This window comes from Chiloscyllium plagiosum, unplaced genomic scaffold (assembly GCF_037043375.1).
Source record: "Chiloscyllium plagiosum isolate Xiang-an unplaced genomic scaffold, Cpla_swu_hap1 HiC_scaffold_38, whole genome shotgun sequence".
In the NCBI taxonomy this organism is placed as follows: Eukaryota; Metazoa; Chordata; class Chondrichthyes; order Orectolobiformes; family Hemiscylliidae; genus Chiloscyllium; species Chiloscyllium plagiosum.
The window spans coordinates 42,449,808-42,456,442 of record NW_028270176.1 but is presented as its reverse complement, the minus strand read 5'-3'; the positions used below and the strand labels follow the sequence as shown (position 1 = coordinate 42,456,442).

Below are 6,635 nucleotides of genomic sequence, written 5' to 3'. Positions count from 1 at the left end.
ATAACCAACAGTAAAAGCAATAAATGCCATGTCCGAGGTTGGCGAGGAATAGCACCACATGCATAAGAGGATAACCTAATGAGATTGGGTTGGAGCGTCATCTTCGATGTCCTCAGTGGCTGTGGAGATTCCATCATTGAGAATGTTGAAGACTGAGTTCGATAGATTTCAAGAAAAGATTAAATGTACAGACGTAGCACACAAATTGTTGAAATGTAGGTTTCAATAACAACGAAGTTTCACATCGTTACTTTACCAGTGCCTCGAGACGAGGTAGCAACTAAGGTTGCACACTTCAATCACACCGGTTTCCAGGTCTGGAATCAGAGAAATTTAGTGACGCAATGGCGAAGATCCGATCGGAAATTGAGAATGGAATGAACGCGTGAATTTCTCCTCTTTCTGCCAGTGACCAAGTCTGTAAGCATGCAGTCCTTATATGAAGTCAGAGAGGCGCATGAAACGCCCAGGGAGGAGCTCCAAACTAGGCCGGCGCAACTTCTGTTGACGTGGAATAGGGAGCTGTGGGAGACGAGGCTGGGAGACCTAACCTCTTCTGGATACACTTTAATTGACATGGCGCAGGAAACTTTGGGTTGATGGAACGTATCCTGAGCGATTTTACTCTGAACTGAAATAGTTTTTGGTAGGACACATTTTTGTGGATTGAGGGAGGATTTGTCCCAGGGAATTGTCACAATTATAAACAAACATTTTGCAAAGACTGAACTCGTCGTGGAGTATCTGTGCATTGTGAAATGGGCGAAATATCAGTGCAGTCTGACATTTCTCATATTCTGACTCTGCAGTCGGTTAATTTTCTGGAAGCTATTTTAAAAATATTTTATGTGTTATTCAACTCCCTGCTAGCTTGTTCTGGTCTGGTCATTGATGTAACATAAACAACCGAAAATTAATATGATGTTGTGATTCGGTTCGAGGTTCCCTCGAATTACGGAAGAACAACAGGAGAGCAGAGGTGAAATTTTTCAGAACAGCAGTGATCAAATTGAATGAATGGGCAGACAGAGGGTGAAAGGAAGCTTCATGGGGATCAATGTCTTTTCTTTGCCAATGAAACTACCTGCGTCACAAAGTGTCTCACCTGGACTGACAGGAATGGAGTTTATAAGTCCTTCTCCATAGAGTGAGGCGGGGAGAATGTAAACACAGCAAGCTCCAAAAAAAACCAGAAATATTTGTTCTTTTCTGAACCTCAGTCCCGGACTGACTAAGAAGACCTTTGGAAAATTATTTTGCACCATGTCAGAAGAGGACTTACAGATTCGACCACGGAAACCAAATTACATATCAAGATAAAATCATACCACTTTATTCGCTACATCCCCCCTTTTGACACATGGCCCTCACTGTGTGTTAATTGGCATGGAATGGGAATAATGATCGCGTTGACAGGGTTTACCAATGGGGCCACACCACACCCATTCCCTCATTATGCACCCTGCTAGGCCTCAAGGGTTGTATAATGTGGGATAAAAATTCTACAGTAGGAGTGCATGACCAAAAAGAATAGCAATTGTTTCTTCGTGTGAGGCTTTGGAATTTGCTGGATTGCTTGAAATTTGTTTTGACCAATGGCCTTCCCTTGTTCCCTTGTCTATTCACGCTTGTCCTTCGGCGTGGCCTGCGACTCGACCTCCCATAAGTCTGTTTTGGATTACAAATATTCGACATACACATGTCAACTGATCACGTGGCAGCTGCTGGGCTGCCGTCCTTACCACTGAGTTTGCATTCGCATTGCCTTGAGAAAGGGAATCGTACTTTTTCGTGTGGGCTTCACATGTACAGACAGCGAATGATTTAGGCGGTAGGACCTCTTCCAGGAGGTCAGAAGTCAGGCCACGGTGTATTTTGGGCTTTCCAGAGTAGGTCAAGAAGCCCCTGTGTTTCCACAGAGTTCCACAATTATGTACATCCCCGTATGCATATCTGCTGTCGGTGTAAATATTCACTATCCTTCACTCAGCCAATTTACATGCCTCAGTCAAGGCAATCAGCTCTACTGCTTGAGCTGACAGATGACAAGGGAGTGATTCCGTTTTGACTACCTCATGTGTAGTTACGACAGCATACCAAACACAATTCTGGCCTATCCATTTGCTCCTGAATGCTGACCCATTCCCCAAAAAAAAACGCCATATCCTGATTCTGAGTTTGTGAATCCTGCACGTCTGGTCTTGGGCTGCAAATTTTATTAGTTACAGGACACAGTCATGTGAGTCTCCGTCTCCTTCTGTGGGGAGAAGGCTAGCAGCATTACGGACGTTACATCTCGTTATTGTAATGTTAGGCATTTCCAATAGCACAGTATTGTTTCTGAGCCAATGTGCTGCCGACATGTGTGCTGTGTTTTGCTCAGAAACCAGTAAGGATGCATGTGGGACCAGGAGGGTTAATTATCCAAAGCCGACTGTGTCCCTGGACGCTACAACAAACTTTTTCAGCTGCAGCCACGGCTCGCAGGCATGCAGGCAATCCTGCCGCTACGGGGTCCAAGTTTAGCCAAAATGTAAGCTACGTGCCTCAATTTTCCCACATTATCCTGCATCAGCACAGATGTCATGCATCTACTGTTTGTACCAAAGGCTTGTTTGGATTCGGAATCCCCAGTGTAGGTATGGTTAGGAGCGCGACTTTCAATTCAACTGGTACGGTCTCTGGTTCTGCAACTCCTAGCCATTGGAAATTTCATTTAGGGGGCCTCAAGGGTTGTATAATGTGGGATAAAAATTCTACAGTAGGAGTGCATGACCAAAAAGAATAGCAATTGTTTCTTCGTGTGAGGCTTTGGAATTTGCTGGATTGCTTGAAATTTGTTTTGACCAATGGCCTTCCCTTGTTCAGACAAGAAGTGACCTAAGAACTTCACCTGTTGTTGCACAATTTGTAATTTTGCGAAACTAGCTTTGTGCCCATCCCTGGCTATATGGCAGAGCATAGCAAGCGTATCTTTCTCACATTGTTCCTCTGTTGGTGCTGCTGTTAAGCATTCGTCTACATACTGCAGACGCGCTGACCCCGGGGTTAAAACAAGAATCTCCAGACTCCAGCATCTAGCCCCATTAATTATGGCGGGGGACTCACAGTCATCTTGACAAAGTTGCTTGAATGTATACGATTTGCCTTTGAGTGGAAAAGTGAACCAGAAGTGACTTTCTGGGTGTACCGGTACACTAAAGAAGACATTTGCTAAATCCATAGCAGAGAACCATTTACTGTCCGGTGGAATTTGAGCTAATATAGTACAAGGATTCGGAACATTTGGGGCGGGCGGAACAACAGCATAGTTGACTACCTGCAGGTCTTGAACAAAGCTCCGTTTCTCTGATTCACCTGGACTGTTTGCCTTTTTGACCAGAACAATGGGGGCTCTCACCGGTGATTATCCACAGGGAAATATCACTCAAGCCTTCAGAAGGGATGCAAAGTAGTATCCTTTGAGAGCCTCGGGTTTTAACGAGTCTTGTGTTCTGCAAGGACGATACTCAGATTTCGGAGCTATTCTTATGGGGTTCACAACTTCGTATGAACCCCACATCACGTTTGCCTTTTGCCCTGCACTCAGTAGGGACCCTTCTTAATTTTGGATCCGAGACATCTACCATAGCTAATCGCCAGGCTACCCTCTTGGCGGGGTTTACCTGGACTGCTCTATCTGCCTGAGTTAGCCAATTTAGTTTCTTCATATCTGTCCTTATATCTGTATTGAATCAGATACGAACATCGTCGCTGAAGACACAATCTTTTTTTTTGTGCCTGCCGTACCCATCGTCTCAAATCCTGCCACCTCTCGCTGGATGCCTTCGCCAATGGTACGTGAGGAAAGGTGCCTTCCACATCAAAAGGATAGGGTCTACTTGCCGTCACAGATACTTTGGATAAGTTTACACTGACTGCACATCTGTGAACATTCCAATAAACCTCGCACAATACTAACTGATCTGGTTTAACCAATCTCCTCAAACAATCCTTCTTATATGATTTGTAAGGGCCATCACGGTGTATGTGTGCTGTGCAGTGCTGCATAACCCCAGCAAGGAAATCTGTGTTAATGGAATTAACATGGTTACTTGATTGCTGGGCGAGTGAATCGCTTACTGAACGTTTGGTTCTCTGGCTTAATCGCCACTCATAGACATGCATCTTGGTCATGAGTCGTAATTTACAGCTTGCACTGGTAAATCTTTTCGTATTACCTGCAAGCCTGTCAGGGTACTGCACAACCCGACCCCAATCTCACAATTTGATCGCGAGCCATCTGATTTAAAGGACAGATTTCCGACAATAGGAATGCGAATTGGAATGCTTCACCATTACTGGTTCCGCACAACAGTGGTGCGGTTAAGCTCTCTCGTATCACGACTCCTGATGCATCCACTGCATCGACTTTCTCAACTGTGTTAATTTAAGGACAGAGTATGTTGCTCCTGTATCTACCAAAAAGGAAACTAGCTCATCTTCCACAAATAATACATTTTCCCTTGATGCTAGAATTCGCTTCTTCTTATCAACACCTCAAGTTCAGGGACCTGAAACATTCGAGTTACTTTCCAGATACGGAGTTTTATTTCTCATTCCTTGACTGTTGATATGGTAGTTTACTGGCCTTGTAAATCTGCTATTATTTCGGCTTAACTTTACATTTTTTTCAGTCTGTCTGCAACACTTGCCTCTTCAAAGTTAGGTACTTACTTATTTGTTTCCCTGTGCTTTTATTGGTTTCAAAATAAATGTTGATTTTCCATTACAATGAACATCACATTATTTTACAGGTCGCGGCAACAGCCAGGGCCGAAGTGCCTGTACTGCATTGTAACGTTGTATGTTGTAAGTTACATTTCCTGCTGGTTTCCGATATCTCTCCTCACTGTGGAAGTTTCTCGTCACATCTTCCAGAGATTTGTCTGCACTTCATTTAATCGAGGCAACTGTATTTCCTGCTCAGAATGTGAACTTTCTCCAATAGAGAGAGGAAAATAATGTCGGTGACAAAGCTGAGATCACTTACGTTCTGTCCAGAATCAACAAAAACTATCCCGATCTTCCAGTCTCCTGTACTTCAACATTACAATGTGTTCCCACCCTTCTGTGTCTCTGCCTGTATTCCTGATGAAGGGCTGTTGCCCGAAACGTCGATTTTACTGCCCTCGGTTGCTGCCTGTACTGCTGTGCTTTTCCAGCCCCACTCTAATCGAGACACTGTGTTCCCAGGCAATCATTCCAGTTTCTGGTCTGCTGCTGTGCTCTTTAAGACACAACACAAGCTGGAAGACCGGCAACTAATTTTCTACCAACAGACCATGCAAACATTAGGACCCAACATCGAGTTCAATCATTTTAGAAACCGTCCGCCCTCTTCCACATTCTTCGTCCACCCGCCCTTCCCATCAGTTCCGAAGACGGATCATTGGACTCGAAACGTTAACTTTCCTTTCTCATCAGAGATGGACAGGAGCTGCTGATTTTGTTCAGGCCTTTTGGCTTTCCTTCTGAGAACATTGCTTTTCCGTTGTAATCGCCAGACTGCTGGAAGCGTCTGATTTCAGGAGGAGAATTTCGCTGGAGATGAAAAGAATGGCAAGGGCTGTACCTCTCCCATTGTGAAGGTACACGAGCTAGGCTGGGGATGTTTATCTAAGCGCAGAGAAGGCTGAATGAGAAACCGATGAACGTGCTCATTTTTATGAAGAGGATAGATATGTGTGACAAGGATAAGCCTGTATTGGGAAGGAACAGAGTGACATAAATGAAAGACAGGAGACAAGGATTAGATTTAGGAAAAATACTTTCACCTATAGAGTATTGATTATCTGGAAATTATTATCTGAACATGTGGTAAAGCTAAGTATCATGAGAACGTTTCAGCAGTCTGTAACCGAACACTTGATGAGCCAGAGCACACGTGGATAAGGACCAGGTACCGGAAAGTGTGACGAGGACAGACAGGCGCGAGATGGGTGTCCTGAACGCAATGCGTCAAAGGCAAACTTGTGTGCTTAAAACTCACTCTGTGCGCAGCTCTGTGGCGCAATGGAAAGCGCGTTGGACTTCTATATCTCTGTATAAGTTGCTATTCAAAGGTTGTGGGTTCGAATCCCGTCAGAGTCGAGTTTTAATTTATGTATTGCAAAGTGGTCAGACCAGACACGGCTGTCATCTGAAAACCCAACAATATTCGTGCAGAAACCCACTGTCTCAAAACGGAACATTTTCCTCTCACAGATTTACATTTTCGAAGTCTATTTATGATAGAGATCGATAAATATCTGCTAGCCACTAGGCAACACGATGACGTGGATGGGCTGGAAAAAGACTAAACATTGTTGTGTCAGCCATGATGATATCGAATGCCGTGGCGGGGCAGGATCGGTGTTAAGAATGTCCTCCTTCTGCTCCTTTGTGTCTGTGACATTTCTGGCCCGGGTTTTTAAACAATCTCAATGAGGACAATATGAAATAAACGCCAAGTAATATTTTGGTCTCACCTCCACCTCGCTTCCCTCCCAGCTCGAATAGACAGCTCTTGTTTCAGCTTTAGATCAGACAGCAGAGGATTCTCACAAGTTCTCCTTCAGTTTGAATGTTCCTTCACATAGGTTTCCAAGTGGACA

General features: G+C 44.3%; 1 non-coding gene across 1 annotated transcript; it reads left to right on the top strand.

The window, feature by feature from the left end:
- Window positions 1-6,040: 6,040 nt before the first annotated feature.
- trnar-ucu (transfer RNA arginine (anticodon UCU)) lies at window positions 6,041-6,132 on the top strand. The gene is given in 2 exon segments: window positions 6,041-6,077; window positions 6,097-6,132. It is a non-coding gene; the product is annotated as a tRNA-Arg (tRNA).
- Window positions 6,133-6,635: the final 503 nt, after the last annotated feature.